Below are 22,212 nucleotides of genomic sequence, written 5' to 3'. Positions count from 1 at the left end.
GAAAACAAGTACAAATCAATCAAATAGCAAAAGTGTATATGCAAAATGTACCTGCAAATATTATACTGAAGCCACAGACCTCTCAGGATTGTGAAGGGCATTTGATGAGTTGCATCTTTTTCGAGATGAACATCTAGTAATGACTTGAGGTACTGCGACTTTGTGAAAACTTCAAGTGATTAGGTCTGAATCCTCGAGGGACAACTAGCTTTGTGACATCAGAACATATTGTTAATCAACACACATTTCTTTTTTAACTGATTCAAAAAGCTTAGAAAATATTTATGCCTCCTAAATTTTGTGGTAGGTAATTTTGCTTCTCAGTGTTAAAATGCAAGGTAAATATTTTTGTAATAGATGCTTTTGCGTGAACGTTTTATAACCCTTGAGACATTTTAACATAAATTCTGTCAGCCATTTCACCTTGTGAGGACTGACACCATTAAGCTACCAAATATAGGGATTCTTTTAAATATAGGCAGCAACACGAAATCTGCCACAAACTATGAGATGCCACCTAATTTAGTGCAGGGGATGGCAGCTTCCACAATGGCAGACAGTCCCTCAACACCATCCTTTGTGAAACCCTCAGCGACAAACTATGAGATGCCACCTAATTTAGTGCAGGGGATGGCAGCTTCCACAATGGCAGACAGTCCCTCAACACCATCCTTTGTGAAACCCTCAGCGGAGCCAGTAGCAGTGGAAATTCATTTGGAGGAGTCACCCTCTTAAATATTGCCTATCTGATACCATATCCAGTGGCCTTTTTCCTGTACCTAGATGACATGAGAACCATGACGATTACATACAGGAAAAGATCACAAATATTCCCCATGTACCAGTAGAATACCCCCAACACGTATATGACAAAGGTGTTGGTTCTTAGCAAGGATCTCTTGATATGGTGTGTGGGCTGCACCTGGTTTAGTGGAGGTGGTGCCGCCACCACCAGGATATACAATTGTGTGAATTCACCCTAGAGACTAAACAGAAGATGAGGAGGAAGAGATATGACAGAGAGATTCATAAGGGTTAGTGTTTTATCTGGATAATTGTTTTCTCTTTCTCCATCTCTTTTCCCTTCCCTCTCCTTATATCCCCTGTTAGCTCTGTCCACTTGGAACTTTCGGTTGATAGCATTCTACTTTGGGACTGCCACCAGTTAACAGACGTCTGGATAAGGCTTTGTTCATAATGCACGTTCTTGATTTTTTAATAAATGAATACTAATTTACCTGCATCTCTTCATGTTCCTGATTGCTACACTTGCTTTAGTGATAAGGATCATGTGTGTACCAGATTTAAACAGCTGTGCTGCAACTGAGCATTGGAGCGTAGTGCACGTCAGATTCAAAATCTTCACTACAGTTGCTTGAGGATAACTTATCAACTTCTCCATTGGTCTGCTCTGGACCTGTTTCTCAGCTGCAGACTAAGTTTTTGGAAAATCTAATCGGATTTGCTGCTGTGGACTGGTCAAGCAGCACCAGCTGATTGCTATCTGTGTCACTACACTCTAGCGTGTGAGTGAATGCCACCTCAGGGTGTATTCGACAAATTCTAGGCAGACCACTTCATCAGTGTTTCAACCGCTCCTGAGCTGAGCTAGTGGAGAGACTGCTTATATCTTTGTTGTGCATACCCGCTTCCTCATACCTCAAAGACATACCCAGGCATAGCAGTGTTGAAGATCAATACTTCAGGGAACTCATTCTAGCTGGTATTCCAAGCCTCTCCTTCACATCCGGAGGCCATTTTGATCTTAATTTTAATCTATGAGACCAAGAGTTTCATTGCAATAATGTACAATTTCATGTGGTATGCGGCACAATAAGATTTCTTTGAACAATGGGTGGGTCATTCCTCATGTGTAACAAAAACATGTTTATACAATATTTATAACTATTTCCAATTTAACATTTTTCATCATTGACTGTATAGGTGTATGTATCTTAAGCCTGGAAAGGTATTGTGACATTGCATTTTTAAGCTATTTAAATACATATTTTTTGACAATATCTTTATAGCCAATATGTAATGTGAACTACCTACGAGGTTTCCATATCACCTAAGTAATCCCCCATACCATGAAAGAGAGGGAAGGAGGAGTTCCTCATTTATTTGATTGCAATTGGTGTTAACACATTTTCCAGTGAAGCAAACAAAAGTTATTTTGCTTCACTTTTTGGGCTTACATGGCCAACTGGCATGTGAAAAACTGTCAGTATTCTTCGACTAAAAGATTCTAAAAAAACATGTTGGTCTGTCTGCACCTTTTCCATCTGTATCTTTTTTTTTTTTTTAAATTTTTAAAACCTTTATTTTCAATCAGTGCACACAGCTATTCAGCCTTACATCCCGGAGGCTAGGCAGCAGAGCGGAACACAGTAAATCAAAGTGCAAGAATCAGTATATCAGAACGAGTGAAGGTCAAATTTTCAAGTTTATATAACAAATAGAAGAAAGAGAGAAAGATACGGAAAGAAGCGCCGAAACGGGCGCAGTGAAGAAGGCAATGAAACTAATATACAGTGAGGCATAGTTAAGGGGCCGGTCAAGCACAGCGAACACATTAATAACCAGTACAATAGAGATACTAGGAGCGCTGGGGGAGGGAAACACAGGATAGCAAAATATCAAATCTCCAGTTGGAATCATAGGCTATGGGGACACGTGTTCTTCCTGTGGAGCGGATTCTGGAGGTACACAAATGTCACCCCTATACTCGTTCCAAGCCCCCCCATATTTTCTGCCATTTTTTAGGCTTACCCCTGGCAACATACACAGTCTTTTCCCGGAACATACACCAATCCATATTGGCCTTCCACTGTACCACCTTCGGGGCCGTTGTAGCTCCCCAAATCTGTGCGATGTCCCGTTTTGCAACCATATTACCAAGGGTCACCCATTGGGTCTGGGCCACATTATGATCTGTCGGGCCCCATATGTTCAAAAGGCATCTTCTGGCCTCCACATGTACTTCCACCCCGGTCACCTCGCTCATGATCGTGTGCACGCGTCTCCAATAGGAAGCTATTACATCACATTCCCAAATAATGTGCATGAATGTGGCGAGAGCACCACAACCACGCCTACAGAGGCCATCAACAGAGTGTCCCATATGTATAAGCCTGGGGCCAGTGACGTAAACTCTGTGCAAGATCTTTAGCTGCACCAGCCGAAGACGGGAAGAAATAGCGACCTCCTTGGGAGACGATACTGCACACTGCCAATCTTCATCATCAATCTCTATCCCGTCCCGCACCCACTGATCCCTCACCCCCAGGAGGAGGTCTGTACGAGCATTGATAAGCTTCTTATACGTCAAGGAGATGGCACTGTCCGGCATGTGGCCATCCAGTACCCTATCCTCCAAGGGAGAACTGTCGGGAATCGCCTCACCCTCTGGCATGGCAGACAATAGTGCATGTCTCAGCTGAGCGTACCGGAAATATTCCGTTCCACCCAGCTGAAACTCTGTCTGTAGTTGGGCAAAAGATTTTACCTCGCCACGCAGCAACATGTCCTCCACCCTGGAGATGCCAATCAAGTCCCACTTATCAAAGCCTTTAGTGTGCCACAATCTACCCAGTATGTCCGAGTCATAGAGTGGGGTCACCTTTGTCAGCCTGCCTTTCCACCCCTGTGCCTTGGTAATTGCTCTCCAAATGTGTACAGCGGTTTTCGTTGGTCCGGACATCCGCCTGTCAAGAGACCTCGTGTAGAGTGCCCTATGATATTTCCCGCCACCCAGAAGCCACCGATCCATGGCGTACCCCGGATTGTCCACTGGGCCATATAGGCCATGATTAATGGCCGCTAACTGGGAGGCCCAGTAATATCTCCGCACATCAGGCAGCGCTATCCCCCCATCATACCACGGGAGCGTAAGCTTCGTGATAGCGATGCGAGGCCGACCATCCCAAAGTAGGGCGCGTTGCAAGCTCTCAATCTCACCAAAGTATCGGGCTGGGACCGAGTCGTGAGTGTTTTGCAGGGCGTAGAGGAATCTGGGCAAGGACATCATTTTGAACAGCGCCGCGCGCCCAAGCAGAGAAAGCGGAAGTTTACGCCATCCCTCCACGTCTCGCCGGAGGCGGAGAAGAGGGGGAAGCAAATTATTTTCAAAGCGCGCTTTGGAGTCAGTGGAGATGTAAATCCCTAAGTATTTGAAGCCTTGTCTCGCCACCTGTATGCCGCAGCCTCTCGGGAGGCGGGCGTCCCCCCTTTCAGAACGTACAAATGCGACTTGGACCAGTTAATAACTAGGCCGGAGTACTGACCAAAAAGTCGTAGCACGTTGCAGGCCACAATGAGGGACTTGCAAGGGGAAGTGAGGTACAGGAGAATGTCATCTGCATATAGCGACACTCGGTCCTCGAAGTCAGGGGACCACCGGATGCCATGTAAGTCAGGGTGGGTGCGTAGCCAGGCTGCCAATGGTTCGAGTGCGAGTGCGAACAGGAGGGGCAAAAGAGGACAGCCCTGCCTGGTGCCCCTCTGAAGAACAAAGGGTGCTGAAACTCGGCCATTGACTGCTACATTAGCTAGCGGACCGGCGTATAAAAGTTTGACCCACTCTACAAATTCCAGGCCAAAACCGAGCTTCGCCAACACTGCACACAGGTAACTCCACTCAAGGGAGTCAAAAGCCATCGTGGCATCCAACGACGCCAGGACAGCCGGCTCCTCAAGCGTATGGGCCCTGGCCAGGGCACCGTGAAGTCTACGAAGGTTAAGAGCAGTGTTGCGGTGTGGAAAAAAGCCCGACTGGTCCGGGTGCACTAAGTCGCCGATGACGCCTATCAGTCGATTGGCGAGCATTTTGGCTAGAATCTTAGGCTCCGCGTTTAACAGAGAAATGGGGCGATATGATCGGCACAAATCTCTTGGCTTCCCTTCCTTATGGATAACCACAATGGTGGCCAACCTCTGGTAGTGGGGAAGTATGCCAGCCTCCCGCGCCTCCAGGAACATGTTCCGCAGGTGCGGGGAAACTACTTCCGGTTTGATTTTATAAAGCTCTACCGGAATACCATTAGGGCCAGGCGCCTTGCCAGACCTTAAAGAGCGAATGGCGAGTGCAACCTCGTCCGCAGTAATGTCCCTGTCCAGATCGTCACGATCCGCCTCCGACAGGCACGGGAGATCAATATCCGCCAGGAGAGCGCACGAGTCGGCCTCAGACCGGTCCGAGACAGAGGAGTAGATGCCCCGAAAGTAATCCGAGAACGACTCAACGATTGCACTTGGGTCAGTGCCCAACAAACCGTCGTCCCCCAACACCTCCGGGACCACGCGACTGGCTCTCTCCTTCTTATCGAGCCAAGCTAGTAGCTTGCCCGCCTTGTCACTGACATCGTAAATCCGACCCTGCTGTTCCCTACCCATGACGATAGCAGCGTCGGTAGCAAGGTCTCGATATTCCAGTTGCTTAAGGGAGAGATTATGTAGCAGCTTGGGCATGGGGCCCGCCTCCAATTGAGAGTCCAACTCCATAATCTCAGCCTCGATGCACACCATGTCGGCGTCTCTGTTCCTGCGAACGTCTGCTATGAGGGCAAATGCCTCACCCCGCAGGACCGTCATAAACGCCTCTTATAAGGTGGCAGCCGATGTAACCGACCCCACATTCTCAGCGAAGTAGAGCTCGATAGCCTTGGCCAAGAGACCACGTGTCTTTGGGTTTCGAAAGTACCACGGGTTGACCACCACAGGCCGCTCCGCAACCACAATGTTAAAGTCGAATGACACCCACACAGGGGAGTGGTCCGAGATGCCCCTCGCCAACAAGCGGGCCTCCGAGATCGCCGGTGCATGAGCAGCCAAGGCGAGGACATAATCTATTCTCGATAGGCTACCATGTGCGCCAGAATGAAACGAATATTGGCTTTGGGTAGGATGCAGGAGTCTCCAGCAGTCGACCAACCCCATAGTATCAAGGAAGTTGGGCAGCCACAATTGCGAGCTACGGAGGTCTCTAGGCGGATGTCTGTCCAAGGACCCGGAGCAAACCGAATTAAAGTCTCCCCCCCACAATAAGCAACCTTGCAGGCAGATTCAAAATGGCGCTACCAAGGTCCTGAAAGGTGTTGTTTTGCAGCCCTGGGGGAACATAAACCGAAACCAGAATCAAGACACGCCCCTCCCACCGCCCCGCGACGGCTGCATACCGCCCCCTCTCGTCCACAACAGTGGAGTCAATCTCGAAAGGGAGAGACGTGCGCACCATAACACCCGCCCCCTGGGACCCCGAAGAGAACCCCGAATGTGCCACCATCTTGAAACCCTTCCTGTTGAGCGCTCGGCACGTATTCCCCACCAAGTGTGTCTCCTGCAACAGAACAACATCTGGCATATGTCTTTTGAACAGTTGCAATACCACCCCTCTCTTAATGCGATCACCCAAGCCATTAACATTCCAACACAGAACTTTCAATTTCCTACCCCCATCGTCGTACCTCAAGCCTTCGCCGGCCCCTAGAGGACCCACCGATGTATTAAACGATTCAGAGCATACAACACATTGCCTAAGAGAAAGAAGAAAGAAACAAAGAAAACGCACAAAACCAGCCCTCACACCACCCCCACCCTGCACCCCTGCAGCAGACTAAAAAGCCCCCCCAACCAGCAGTGTGCCTGTCGCCCCATAAACTAAGCTACAAGAAGACCCTAGAGGTGAAAGGAGCCCACGTAGTCCCCCCCTGCCACCCTCCATGAAAGAAAAGGATATACCCAATAAAGTGCAATAGCTTGGCATTATCGGTCATAGTCAACGGGCACACCAACCGACAAAGGTAGTGCGATAAGTACTACTCCTGATGATCGGGGCCACCAGAGGCGCCTTCAGAATGTTCCTCCTGCTCCTCGCGTCGGTGCGGCAAAGTGTCCAGCCAGTCACTCGCAGTCTCAGGCATGTCGAAAAACAGAGCGCGGTCATCCCGTTCAATGCGCAGTTTAACGGGGAACATCATAGAGTATTTCAGCCCCAAGTCTCTGAGGCGTTGCTTCACTCCCGCAAAACTTTGGCGCTGTCTCTGAACAGCCCTAGTAAAGTCCGGGTAAAAGTTAACATCCGCGTTCTGGAACTTGAGAGGCCCATGACGCCTCGAAGCCTGGAGGATCGCATCTCGATCTCTGAAGTTGAATAGGCGGGCAATGATGGGTCTCGGTGCGACGCCCGTCTTCGGAGGGCCGCCCGGTATTCTATGGGCCCGCTCGACCGAGAAAAAGTGACTGAGGCCCGCTGGAGCCAGATGAGTCTTAATCAGATCCTCGACAAAGAGGTCAGCGGCCGCTTCCTCCGCACCCTCCGGTACCCCAATAATGCGCACATTCTGCCGCCTGGCACGTCCCTCGAAATCCTCCAGCCGCCTTGAGAACAGGTCATTGACCGACCGCAGGTTACGGACCTCCGTTTGCAGGTCCGAGACATCGGTCGTGAGGCTAGCAGTTTTGATATCAAGCGATTTCACTCGATCGTTCGTTTTGCCCAGGTCGGCCCTAATCAAATTGAGGTCGATCGCCAGGGTGTCCACTTTGTGTGCCAGGACCTCGTGCTGTTTGTGCATCTCGGTCCTGATGCCAGCGATAGCCCCCATGATGTCGCGAAGAGTGGGCTCCGACCCGTCGGGCAAGCCCGCACGTAGAGAGTCTTTAGATTGAGCGACAACAGTGGGCGAGGTCCTTTGCTGGGCGTACCGGTCGATCTTGTTAGTCTGAGGTTGGACCGTCTTCCTGCTGGCCCGGTTCGCCGTTCTATCGGGATCACCCCTGCCAGCCATGTTGGATCTGGGCAGAACAAAGGGTAGTAATCCGATGTTGATTCAGGCACTCAAGCGGGCGCGGAGCGTAGCCACCACAAATGTCAAGTCAACAGCAGGCCACTCCGCGGCTACGTTCGCTCCGCCAGCAGAATCAGGAGGCGCTCACTCAGCATACCGATCATGCCCTGCGTCATCGCAGCCGTCGGCCATCTCCGGAACAATGGTGCACCCCTGGCACAAAGTTCAACACGACATAACTTCGTCAAGGAGTGTCGGATTTGGAAACGGAAAGTGGATCCTGTGTCTACGACCACTCGCCAATTAGAATCCACCACCGTGGATCAGGATTTCTTCCAGGATATGTGCGGAGGGTCGGAGGGTCTGCGGAGCTCCGAGCTTACGCGGCCATCTTGCTTGCCCGCGAAGCTCCTCCCCTTCCCATCTGTATCTTTTAATAGTAATGGCATTCATGCCGTCGACTATTGTGACTGCCTGCTCTTTTACCGAATTTTGACCCTTCCTTCTGGAACAAATCCAACACGCCTTCTCGCAATGCAAATCGGAATCGCTAGGTGATCCTTGGTTACCAGTGGTTCTTAGCATCGTTAGTAGGGTTATTGTCCCGGTAATCGAGCAACATATTAATAGTTTGCTGATTTGGTGAAAGTTCTCCCTCTGTAGAAAATAGGCCAATGTGGTCCCCACTGCTAAAGTTGCCATCTGCCAACAGTTCAGTTCTGCCCAACCTTCTCTGCACATCCTTGCTTCCCTTGGTATCCAAAATGCTGGAAAAACTGGTCCATGCCAGCATTCATTGTATGTGGAAGACAACTTTCTATTTCATTGTACCCAATCACGATTCCACACATGACATACCATGTATTGGGGATAACACCATCTTTATACTATTGGAATTATCTGTGGCATTTGATGCCATTTCACACCCCATTGTACTGCAACCTCTCCCCGATGTAGGCATTGGTGGTACAGCTTGAAGGTGGTACCAACAAACCTATTGCATCATACAAAGAATGTCCAGCCAACAATAGACAATGTGGGAGAATGGAAAATGTATTTTGGCAAGCTGGGAAATAAACAGAAATTAAAATACAAAATAACAATGATCTCTGAAGAAACATCATATGTCTCTGATTCAAGCAATGAATGTAAAATGGAAGGTGGCAATATGTTGCTTGTGCTACAGAATATAGATGGTATTAGGGAAGACGTACTATATAAGCAACCTACGTGTGCCTTACAAGCGTTAAATGAGCAATTAAATGTCATGAATGACTCCTCGTTCACAATCTTTACATAGGAGAGGTTTGACTTCATGTTGATTCAAAAATGTAGTTCTGTTTAAGAACCAGATGTAAATGCTGTCACTTTTTACTGTTGCAGGATCCATTTTTATGATAGTCCCAAGGCATGGATGCATTTAGAGGGAGATTTGCTTGGTTCAAAATCTATGTGTTACACAAGGGAGTGTGCATCCTCGGATTGAAGGATCAAAGATTACAAATATTTTACTCTGCCCCTTCTTTGTGGTAGCTATCACAGAACCAAAATCAGGTCTTTGAGTCATTCTCTGACATGCTGAACAATTGGGACGACTCCACCGGTTAGCGCACAAAATAAAACTATGATACAGAGGCTAGCCTGTGAAAATCAAGTTGAGAAAGGTGCCCTTTCCATCACTAATGACCTCCAAACCTGATTACAGGATCTCCAAAAGAAAGAAATCATAGAAGAATGTGATTGAACTTTGCTTACTGTCCTGGCTAAGAAGAACTATGCAAGATAATGATTCTGTGTCAACCTGGCAGCTTTCATTGCCTCTGTCATCATCAATAAGCATCCACTACCTAAAAGGAACACTTTTTATGACACTCTTCAGTAGAGCTACTGTATTCTCTACCATTTCTTTGAAACAGACCTACCATCAGATTGAGTAAGTGTAGGAATGTAATCTACCCGCTGTGTTTTTGACACCCTTTGGGTAGTTTCATTACTTCAGAATGACATTTGACCTGGTGTCAGCAGTAATCATCTTTCAATGTGCGATGTTTCAACTCTTCAAAGATCTGGGAGGTAGTGTGAAGTGCTTCCATGATGACATTCTTGTTTTCACTGAAGACCAGAAAAGGAAGGTTTTGCAAAATGTTTGCTCAAGATTGTTATAAAAAATTTTAACTCTATCACAGAAAAGCGGAAGCTATTCCAAAGATACATTGAGTACTTAGGCCACTCGATTTCAGCCCAAAGGATTATGCAAAAGCAATCTTTGGTCAAAGTAATCAAAGAAGCACCTCCTCCTGACAACAGTGAGAAGTTAATATCACTACCTGGTTTGTGTGAGTACTACTCAAATTGCGTTTAAAACTTTGCAAAACTCATGAAACCTTGACTAAAACTCTTGCAGAAGAGGAAAGATTTTGTATGGAAGAAAAAAGAGCAAGAGACAGTCGACATTGGAGGGTAAAAGAATCTCAGCTGTACAATGATACTTTTTTCACTTTAAAAATAATGGGCCTGATTATGATATTTATCGCAACAGCACCGGCTCGATGCAGGCCCGCTGCACCAAACCTGCGCAAGGACCGCCGACTATCACAAGTTGAACTCATGTTACACAAGTTCAACTCGTGATACGGTCGGCTGTCCTTTGCCTTTCCCATGGGAATGGCAAAAAAGTTCCAGTACGGCATGGACGTGGACGTCCATGCTATGCTGGAACTTTGGGTGACTACAGGCAGGGGGGACACATGTTGTGCCCCTCTGAATATATCCCAATGGCAGGGGCCCTGGGGGCCCTGTAGGGCCCCCTTTGTTCCACTGCAAGCCTTTTCATGACGGGGCACCCACCATGAAATATTCGCAGTGGATGAACTTTTTATATGCCGAGCAGGAATGTGTCAGTTCCCGCTCAGCATTTTGCGTTGTGGTGCAGCTGCGCCACTGCCAGGGAACGACTGTTCCCTGGCACAGCCAGCAGTCCACCAACGATACAACTTTGAAAGTCATAATCAGCAAAACGGTGGACCATCTTCCCCACGCCACTGCAAGTATGGCTGTCGCAAGACCACCAGACTCGTAATCAGGACCAATGTTTTTATCATTTTATTTCATTTAATGTCAGTTTCTTTAAATGTTTTAATTTAAAGTTCTGTATATCTTATCAAATGAACCAAGTGATAGACCCTTCTGCAAACACTCAGGCCTTGGATATACTGCCACTATCGGATACCCTCCCCCGAGCCTCCCACCGCCTCCTCCATTAGAGAATTTGGTGTATACATGTGCAGGGCCTATGAAATGAGCAGAGGTAGACCTAGCTCAGGACACAACTTTTCTTCAGTTCAGGAGAGGGATGCAGTGGTGATACGGATTCTGGGCTACAGTGTGCCTTCTAGGGGAATCCCATGGAAAAAGGGGTTTCCGCTCTTTGTAGCTATGGAACGATATCCTTTGCCATAGTTCATTACATAAGCAGCCCAACTTGTGACAGATCAGAAGTAGGCTGATCCCTCCTCCTTCAAAGAGAGCCCATGTAAAACTGGTTTACTGTTTAGAGTTGACAAGTATGAGTAAAAATGGGGAAAATTGAATGATCTAAGACACAACCTCTGGTAACTGGGTAACCACTTCAGAGAACACAGAGGGACTTAAGGAATGAACGAGTGAGGTAGGCAGCAGAGAAAGTAACTGCTGTGAGCTACCAGACCTGAAAAGTACTCTACACTAGTGGCAAGCCCCCAATGTGCTACTGGCAAAATGCTGCCTAGCTGCTCTGCCTCTTTCTCAGAACTCTTTCCCACCTTCTCACACTTCAATGGGCAAAACAACCCCTGAATGGAAGAGTAACACAGGTGCCAACTAGCCAAATAATAAGGAGGATTGATGATGGGTGTCTCAAACAATGAACCAATAACTTCACCATTGCTGATAGTGAAAGTGCCATGATCCAAGTCTTCAATGGCCAACTGGTTTTTACAGGACTTTTCTTAGAGCTCTTTAATTATTTGCTCAATTGTTGCAAAGTTCATTGACTCAACATTTCTGACCACTAGAACTACCAGTCCCTTTAAGGTGGACACTGCCACACTGATGACAGTGTAATCCCTGTACACAATCTCCTTTGTTGTGTTGTCAGGGACTGCATTCACAGACAGCTGATCATACAGAACACATGCTGCAGCCTTCACAAATACAGACATAAACCCAAGCTTCAAATTGTGTTTCTTCAGAAACGCATCTTTGTGATGGGCCTCGTATCCTGGATACTTCTCATATCTATCTCATTAATGGTGGTAGCATGGCACATGTGTTCTGAGCATTTTTCAGGCACTGCTCAATTGGCTGACGTATTCAGTTAATTTTCACCCTGTGTGCGGATCGCAAACTGGGGGCAGGTGTCCCCTCTGGAATAGCTGGAGAAGTTGGCTTCACTGCAGACACTGGCTTGCTGTCCGTCGGCTGAGTGGAGACTGGAGGCACTGGAGGTAGGGAAGGGCCCTGCCGCAGGAGGTGGTGTGGCTGCCTCTGGTTCTGGGGGTGAAGGTGGAGCAGTCTCACTTGCTGTTGCCTTATGGGCACAATAGCGGCTCCAGATTTCCTGAGTGTAAAAAGAGGTGTCCCTCCTTACACTCTACCCCCATCAGGAACCAGGAGAGTTTCAATCATATCAGCAGCAGGAGCTGGAACTTGTACAGATGCCTTATCAGTTTTAATCTCACATACCATCTCGTATTTAGACACTGTGTCTCCAACAACTTTCCCCCACTTGACATCTCCCACTGTGAAAGACTCGGCAAATGCAGGTGTGCAGGTGTGTTTGCAGTAACCACATCTTGATTGCTGGAAGCAGTGCTTCGAAATTTTCTGATTGTGCTTAGACGAGGACAGTTATCTGGAAGTAACCTGCTTGGTAAATGGCAAATTGTGACACAGTACAACTTTCAAGTGGGCTGGGCCTCTGAAGCAGTGCTCCCAGCCAACGGACAAGCACATGGGACACGGGTCACACCAGCAGGAGTGCTATGGTGAAGCCTAGACTGAAAGGATATCTTTTTCACTTGAAAAACAATGCATTGTTTACGTAAATGCCAGTTCCTAGAGATTGGGAGCTGCCTTGTCCCAAAACAGTGGTGACAAAGAATGGTTGGCAGACTGTGCTGTGATAACCCTCAATGAGAGTGAAAGAAGACACAAAGTTATAGAGTCAGAGCTCTTAGCAGGTGTGTGGGCATTTAATAATTTCCATAATTTTATTTGCGGTTGTAAACTATTATTGCGGAAGTATCATAAGCCTTTGGCACACATGTTGTCACCGGGGTAGAGTTTATATTTACTAGTAAGAAAGGCCATTTAAGGTCTAAATTACAAGCATATTACCCTGAAGTTTAATTTATCCAAGGAAAAATTAATCAACATCAAACTGTTTATCATGTTTGCCTTGTCAAAATAAAGGGGTGAGCAAGTCGAAAGTGTAAGATGTAAGATGTTGATTGTAATGGTGAGTGGTGTTTGTACACTGTAGAATGGTCTGTTAGTTGGATGAAGAACCCTGGTGATCTGAGGATGGCAATGATTAAGTGTTGAATATGGTAAGTGTCCGCTGATTGAATGTGGTTAACAAGTTTGTGTGCTCCCCTCTGGGCATTTAGAGTGCCAGCCTCAGGGCTTGCCATAGAGGGCATATGAGCATAAAATATTTTACTTAGGACACACTTTGGTGGCCAGGATTGAACTGAATGTGAAAGTCTATCGCTTTGTTGGAGAATGTGAGGTTTCCATGACATTTAACAAGAATGTAAGTCATTCTATCTACCTACCTCCCCGCAGCCTGTTTTTTGGCACAAATTTGCAGAGCAGAAGCTTTGTTTTTATATATCTGGACTCTGAAAAACTTCTTATACACATTAATTAATTTTCCTAGGTTTTTACGGACTACCATTCAAAATAGCCCTAAGTTAGATTTGTTGAAAGAGCCACTACCCTGGAAGTGTAAACGTTCCACATGGGAGTATTTAGCCAGGAAGGATTTCAAAAACCATTTCTACTGACATTTGCAGCTCACATCATACATTATGTCTGGGTTCCTCCGTTTACACGGTATAAAGCACTTAAGAACCACTCTTTTCGGCTTGCATTGCAATGGGTAAAGGGAATGGTTTAATCGTTATCTTAAAGACAGTATACACTTGTCATGTCAGGATAAGATTCTCGTTTATACAGTGAGTGAGAAAATAGCGCCATACAAAATATCTTCCAGCATGGCCCCAGGGACTGGCCCGTTCATATGTTAAGGAGAAAGTGATCCCTCCTGGAGGTTTGCCACTGGTGGCTTAAGTGTAAAATTCCCCAAGGCAAGTTTCTTCATTCAAGGCCCAAACTCCAAAAAAACAGGGCTAAGGTTGTTTCTCAGCAGGCCAAGAGAAGGGAGCTTTATAATGCTGCAGACAATTTCAATTTCACCAACATTTCAGCGGGAGATTTTGTCAAGCTGTACATCCTGGGACACATAGGAAAAGGTTTGTCTCAATGTCCATGTCATGACAAAGTTGTGAAGGTTAACAAGAAAAGTGTCATTTCCCAAGATGGTAGGTATTGGAATGTCAGGAGAGTTGATAAGTGTGTCTTGTACAGTGTGAGTGGTGAGGGTAACAATGACTTTATCCTGAACCAAGACTACAATGAGCAAGATGTCCCATCTGTTGCTGGGTGTGGGAAATAGAGAGCTTTGAACATGGGGGTCAGGGTGTGAGCGTATTATTTCCTATTGAACCTAATGGAAAGTCTGGTATGGGGGTGACTCAGCGTGTGATAATTCCATGACTTGACTTGTGATAAAATCTGCATGGACTAGAACTTCATCTTGTAGGATTCTGCAGTGATAATTATTTTTCCCCATCTGGCATTACTTGTGGGAGGGAGATGTGTTATATTTGGATAGTTGTTTTACCTTTCCATTTCCTTACCCCTCCCCTCTCCCTGTTGGTTCTGTGCAGTTAAAACGTTGGGACTGATAGCATTCTAGCTTGGGGCTGCTATCAGTTAATGGCTGACCAGAGGAGGCTTCGGTCATGATAATGCCTGTTCTTGACCTTGTAAAAATGAATGCTAATTTACCTGCACCTCTTCATGTTCATGATCACTGCAGTTAGATGCACAGATTTGCCACAAGCTGGTCAGACCTCTGAAGGAGAAAACTATCAACGATTCAGAAAATCATTGAAAGCTGGCTTTTTAATCAGACCATTGATCAGCAAAATTATGTTATTAGGACTATCAATTTTCGTGGTAAAGTCTGCACCACTTGCCCCACTATTCTGACTGGGACACACAATTAAATAATCCCATATGGATATGTTATCAAAATGTAAAAATAGTGACTCAAAAATATGACCTATCATGTTCACACGATTAAATTAAGTGATCCCATCTCTGATAATTAGGTTCCAGAGACGTGCTTCATTTGCCAAAGGGACACCATTCAGAACCAGGCACTAGAGGGTATCCATCTACTCAAATAGCCAAATGTTCTTGAAACAGCAGATATGCATTATTCAACCACTCTAACTACAAAAACAATATACATAGATTGATCCTAATTAGCATCACCACATATATAATGTGAGTGATAGTAAAATTAAATTGGTGATGTGCTGGTTCATTCAATCGCTTGCTGTCTATTTCTCTTTCTGTCTTCTCTCACACTCTCTCGCTCTCTATCACTGTTGGAAAGGACTGTGTTTTGTGTGGTGTACCCCCTGATTTGTGCCTTGACTATTTTTGCTGGCTGTAGAACTCTGTGCACTTAACCACCTGCTAATCAATCAAAACTGCCTGCCCCTCCCGCCCACATGAGGATTTTGGCATACTCCTAAAAGGCATTTTTAACTTAGCAAAGCGTCCCTAGAATTAAGTACAAAGTGCACCAAAGGCCTGTACGTTAAATGTCATCAATGAGTTCCAGCACCCATTGTGCCACCCACTGTTGTGACAATGCAAACATGACTGGATGCAGGTTTTTTTCTCCAAAGTTTTGAAAAGTTGGGGGCTTGTTCAACTTACAAATGCTCCCACACATGCTGCAGGCCACACATGAGATGGTATTTTTTTCTCTCTGAGAACGCCTATCTTACAGTGTCGCCCATCCTCCCACTGGCCCAGTGAGATCATTTTCCGAATATGTTGTCACTTAATAGGGAAGGCAAGCCTCTACTGTTGTCCTCCAAACATCTAATTCCTTAAGTCGACCCTGGCATAAAATTACCACTGGAGATTTCCCGTGATTTGGAGGAGGCTACTTCTGATTATCATGATTGGATCACCTCTAAGCTCAATTGTTTGGCACTAGTCAAGCCTATTAAGAATAAGAGGATTTCTTAGACCGAGCCTTGGTTTGATGACACCCTTAGGAGCCTTAAACACGCTTGTTGCATGCTGGAAAGAAAATGGTGGTTACAGTATGACCCCATTGATAAAACGTCTTATAAAAAGGCCCTTCAGGTCTATAAAGTGTTAGTCTCTAATGCCAGATCTAGCTACTTTACAGCCAAAATAAAGGCCTCCCTCAACGTCTCCAAAGAGCCTTATGTGACAGTACTCAAGCTGAGCAAACTGTCTGAACCTAATACTATCGCAATTAATCAATATTTTTGCAATTCTTTGGTGGATTCCTTCTTGAGCAAAGTTGAGTTGGTGTATAATTATTTTTTAATCAGCCACCCAAGAGAGGCATATCTTGAAGAAACTGCCTTTACACCCTCAGCAGAGGAGATTTCTTCTTCTAATACCCCACCGGAGAATAACCCTATAGGGGAAGATCTTCACTCTTTCCCTAAAGCTACAAATCAGGTTAGCTATCCATTGGAAAGCTACTCTTGTTTGAATGAGTTTAGCCCTCTTGTTGAAGTTTCTATTCATGTACTTTTGAGTCAAACAAAATCAGGATCACCAATGGTCCCTTGTCCCCCTAAGTTCCTTCATCTAGTAACTGACATCACAGCTAATTATCTTAAGGACATCTTCAATAAGATGTTCTTGGAAGGCCACTTTCCCAAGGAGTGGAAAAGGGCTTCCATTCTACTCCTGCTTAAAAAAACCTAACCTTAATGTCAATGATCAGAAAAACTACAGGCCAATCTCACTGCTTCCTATTCCTGCAAAAAAAGTGGAGAAAGCCATCAACTCGGAACTATCCTTATTCATTTCGAATAATTATCTTCTTGATGCTACTCAATATGTCTTTAAAAGTCATCACAGCACAGAGTCAGCTTTGGTTACAGTCCCGAGGAACTTGACAAGGGGTGAGGCTGTGTTGATTTAATTAGATCTATCTGCAGCGTTTGATATGGTCAACCATAGTCTTCTTATTGACCGTCTTGCAGCCCAGGGGATTAGAAGTAAGGCACTCAGTCTTCTCTCATCTTTCCTTTCAGACAGGGAACAATTTGTGGAGCTTAACGGTATTAGGTCCAGGGCCTTTCCACTTCCCTGTGAAGTTCCTCAGGGATCATCTCTGAGCCCCACACATTTTAATCTTTATGTCACACCATTAGGAAAGTTTATAAAGGTATTTGGCTTTACAGTGGTATTTTACGCAGATGATACACACATTGTAGTATCGCTTGCCAGTGACCTGGAGGGCACTGCTTTTAGATTTCAGGTTTGCATGTGGGAAATTGGGAACTGGATGTCTGACAACTGTCTCAAATTGAATTCTGGAAAGACGGAGGTTCTCTTGTATGGTAAGGATACCTCCTTTTGGTCACCAAACAGGCGGCCTTCGGAGATGGGTGAGCTTACCACTCAGATCAGGAAGGTAAAAAATCTGGGTGTCTATTTTGATAACACACTCTCCTTTGAGGGCCAAATTACCTCTAAAACATACTCTTGTTTTTTATCATTAAAAATTCTTAGGAAAAGCCTACCTTTTATTCCCCTGGATTTGCGGAAAGCTGATATTTCTACCTTAATACTGTCAGAAATTTATTACTATAGTGCGCTGTTTTTAAACATCCAGATCAAATTTTTAAATAAACTTCAAGTTCTTCAAAATACAACTGCCCGACTGCTGCTTACGGTACAAAAACATCTGCCAGTATTTCATCTTCTGCCACAATTGCCCTGACTCCCTTTAAAAAACGTATTCAATTCTAAGTCTCTGTGTATCGCCTATAAGGCACTGCACGGTCCCGACTATTTTAAACACAAATTCCACAAGACATTTTTGATCTATATTTACCATCAATCTTGTGATCCCCAAAGTCAAAACAGCCTCCTGAGGCAAGAGAAGTTCTATAGTTGGTACAGCCAGACTCTGGAACTCCCTGCCTATTTCTCTCAAGGTAAATCTTTAAACACCTGGTTCAATAATTAATACCCTACTTCCATGTTTCTTTGTCTTAGTTATGGTGCCTAAACACCTTCAGGTAGTAGCGCGCGGTATACATTAAATTTTCATTTCATTTCACTGTAGGCATGCTCTCTATTGCCTGCCGGTACAATGGTAAAACTGCAAATTAATTTGTCAAAAAAAACCTTTTGACAGGCCTAAATCTCTGTCTTAAATATCAGTAAGCCACCCTTAAGCTGGTCTTCCTGCCCAAAAGGCAAGATGTATGACATTTAAAGAAGTCCTACTGGAAATGCCCTACAAACTATTTTTACTGTAGCAGGGTTGGCTGCTCTGTAGGAAAAACATTGGGATACAATACAATAACACATTTAATATTGTTATCTCTCCCTAAGAAACAGCTGCAAAGTTCTTTTTTGGACTTCTGGAAACATGTATTACAAGTCCGATTCACAGGTGAAGTCAGACTTGCAATAAGTATTTTGGATAAGGCACTTTGAGAAAATTATTTATTTCCTGCATAAAGCCTTTAGAGGCCCATCTGTATGATGAACTGTCACACATGAGCTGAATAGCTCCCTTGATGATGTATGAACTTGGTCCTAGAGCTGAGGCAAGGTCCTTGGGTGTGATAAGGTGTTATGTTCACCTGACAGGATGACCATCTGGGCTTCTCCCAGGAACACAATTAACAGGTATATCCTGTCACATGTCAGCACCTGTGCCTGCCCCTCCTTTGTCTCTTTTGTTTTTGAGTGATGACAGAGGAAGGGTTGCTTATTTCTGTGGCCACTCCTCTAGGCTGGACATAGGAGTTTTGCACAGTGGAAGAAAATTTCTGCCATCTAGGTTTTAGGTAGAGAGACACGCTGTGGGATTGCTTGGAATTGGGCACACAAGAAATTCTGCAAAGTAGATAGCGTTACCCCTGGTAATTTTTACCCCTTTGGTTAAAGAGTGGCCATAAGTTTCCTCCAACCACAGGCTGGTACCAGGCATTAATGTGGCATCCACAGTACCCTCCTTAGAACACTATCTGGACCTGTGGAAGGACAGAAGATGACTGTACTTGCTTTCTGTGATGTGAGCAGAGCCTTTAGCGACCCTTGACCCTGTTCTCAGGCAGGTCGCTCCCCACGCCGCACAGCACCACCTGTGTGCCTGTGTCCCGCTTGCTGCTGCTGCCGTGATTTCGAGACCCTCCTCTACCCGCAGGCTACCACCTGCGCCTCATCCCTGGTGGCCCAGTGGTGGGCTGTAGGTATTGGGGTACTCGCCCTGCCCCTGTTTCTTGTTTGCCATTTTTTTTAAACTCTGCACTCTGTCCTTATTGTATTCAGTTAGATTGTGCTGGTTTTCTGTTTCTGTTCTCATTTTTTGTATTTCCTTTGCTTGTTGTGCCTTGTTTTTGCCCTGCCCGATCTGATCTCTATTTTCCCGCTGCTGCGTACCCTACGGCCCGCCGCCCGCTCGCCCATTTGTCCAGCTTCCAGCTGCTCCTCCCTCCCACCTCCCCTTCTTATGGCGGCCATTGTGCGGCCATGCACAGTGGTCACGCCTAAGGCAAGCCCGTCTGTGCCTGTCCGTGCCTGGACCGCACCCATTGCGAGACCCCCCTGGCCCTCGCGAATGCCTCAACACCCAACCCCGCTACGAAGCCAGAACCCTCCAAGCTCTCAACACTGGCTGACTACACACCTACCTCCAGGCCACCCCGAAGCGCACCCAAGAACCCTTCTCCTGCCGGAACTGCAGCTACACCAGCCTCCAAACCACAACCACCACATCCAACGGAGCAGGACAAAACAACCTCCGATGCAACACCCACTCCACCCGCAAAATTCCATTGAACTCTGGGACCTACTCGAGTCCTCCTCCCCGGACGTCGCCTTCCTGACGGAGACCGGGATGAACCCCTCCTCGCCACCCGACGTCACCATAGCCATCCCTGACTGCTACAAGATCACCCGCAGGGACTGCACCAATGGAACAGGAGAAGGAATCGCCATTGTCCACAGAAACACCCTCAGGATCTCGACCAGCACCGACGACACCCTCTGCGCTGCCGAACACCTCCACATCGACCCCAACACCACCCTCAGGGGAACCCTCATCTACAGAACCCCCGGCCGCAGTTCAGCGACTCCATCGCCGACTTCATCAGCACGCACGCCCTCGCTTCCACGGACTGCATCCTCCTTGGAGACCTGTACTTCCACCTCAAGAATACCAACAACAGCAACTCCGCCACCCTGCACAACAATCTCGCCAACATCGGACTCAAACAACTTGTCACGATTCCCACCCACTCCGCCGGACACACGCTTGACCCCATCTTCTCCGCCAGCAACAGCCTCACCTTCACCCACACCACCGAACTCCACTAGACCGACCACCGATGCGTCCACTTCACCTTTGAGAAGCCCCCCCACGCACCACCGCACACAACAGGCCCCCGCCGCAGATGGAGCAAAATCACTGAAGACCAGCTACTCATCACCCTCGCCCAAAACCCACCAACTAACACCACCGACACCGACTCTGCCGCCCGCAACCTCCAGCAATGGATCGATGACTGCGCCAACACTCTCGCCTCGATCAAAATCCCTCTAACAGACGCACCAACAGAAAAGCCATCTGGTTCACCGCCGACCTCCAGGCATTTAAGGAGGCCTGCCGTAGGCTCGAGAAGAAGTGGCACCACAAACAGACACCGGACAGCAAAGCAGCCTACAAGAGTGCCATCCGCAAACACCTCCAACTCATCCGAACAGCCAAAAGGACCTCCTTCAAAGAGCACAATGACAACAATGCACACAACATCCTGAAGGAACTCTCCAACCCTAGCTCCACCTTCAACGGCAACCTGCCATCGCAAGACCTCTGCGACTCCCTAGCCACCTGCTTCCACCGCAAGATTGCAGACATCCACAACAGCTTAAACAGCCAGGCCCCCCCGACAGACACCGACACCACAGACTCACTGCCCTCCAGCCACCTCCTGCCTTCCTGGACCCACGTCAACGACGCCGACACCATCAAAATCATGAACACCATCCACTACGGCTCACCATCGGACCCCTGCCCGCACCACTTCAACAAAGCAAGCTCCACCATTGCACCCCACCTCCGCAAGGTCATCAACAGTTCCTTTGAGACTGTCACCTTCCTGGAGAGCTGGAAGCACTCCAAGATCAACGCCCTGCTCAAGAAACCCAAGGCGGACCCCAAGGACCTCAAGAACTTCGGGTCCATCTCCTTACTCCCGTTCCCAGCCAAAGTCATTGAGAAGATCGTCAACAAACAACTAACCTCCTTCCTTGAAGAGAACAACATCCTGGATCTATCCCCATCCAGATTCCGCAGCAACCACAGCACAAAAACAGCCCTCATCTCCACCACCGACGACATCAGGGCCATGCTGGACAACGGAGAAACCGTGGCCCTCATCCTCCTGGACCTTTCGGCCGCCTTCGACACCGTCTGCCACCACACCCTTCGCACATGCCTCCACAATGCAGGGATCCGCTACAAAGCCTTGGACTGGACCACCTCCTTCCTCACCGGCAGAACCCAGAGTGTCTGCCTCCCCCCGTTCTGCTTCAAAGACACCAAGATCATCTGCGGCGTACCCCAAGGATCGTCCCTCAGTCCGACACTCTTCAATGTCTACATGGCACCGCTGGCTAACATCGTCCGATCACACGACCTCAACATGATCTCATATGCCGATGACACCCAGCTGATCCTTTCCCTCACCAAGGCCTCCACCACCGCCAAATCCAACCTCCACGAAGGAATGAAGGCCATAGCCGATTGGATGATGAACAGCCACCTGAAACTGAACTCAGACAAGACAGAGGTCCTCATCATCAGAGCCACCCCCTCTGCCTGGGACGCCTCATGGTGGCCGGCTGCACTGGGAGCTGCACTGATGCCCACTGACCATGCACGCAACCTGGGGCCCATACTGGACTTAACATTGTCAATGACCCAGCAAGTAAACGTCGTCTTCTCCTCCTGCTTCAACACCCTTCACATGCTCTGCAAGATCTACAGATGGATCCCCACCAGAAACAG

At 47.1% G+C, this 22,212-nt stretch overlaps 1 pseudogene; it reads right to left on the bottom strand.

Moving 5' to 3' along the window:
* Positions 1 to 11,434: 11,434 nt before the first annotated feature.
* The window catches only part of LOC147722321 (dihydrolipoyllysine-residue succinyltransferase component of 2-oxoglutarate dehydrogenase complex, mitochondrial pseudogene), a 50,101-nt pseudogene continuing 39,323 nt past the window's right edge, over positions 11,435 to 22,212 (bottom strand).

The sequence above is a fragment of the Lissotriton vulgaris genome, chromosome 4_1 (assembly GCF_964263255.1).
Source record: "Lissotriton vulgaris chromosome 4_1, aLisVul1.2, whole genome shotgun sequence".
In the NCBI taxonomy this organism is placed as follows: Eukaryota; Metazoa; Chordata; class Amphibia; order Caudata; family Salamandridae; genus Lissotriton; species Lissotriton vulgaris.
This window is presented reverse-complemented; position numbering and strand designations above follow the sequence as displayed.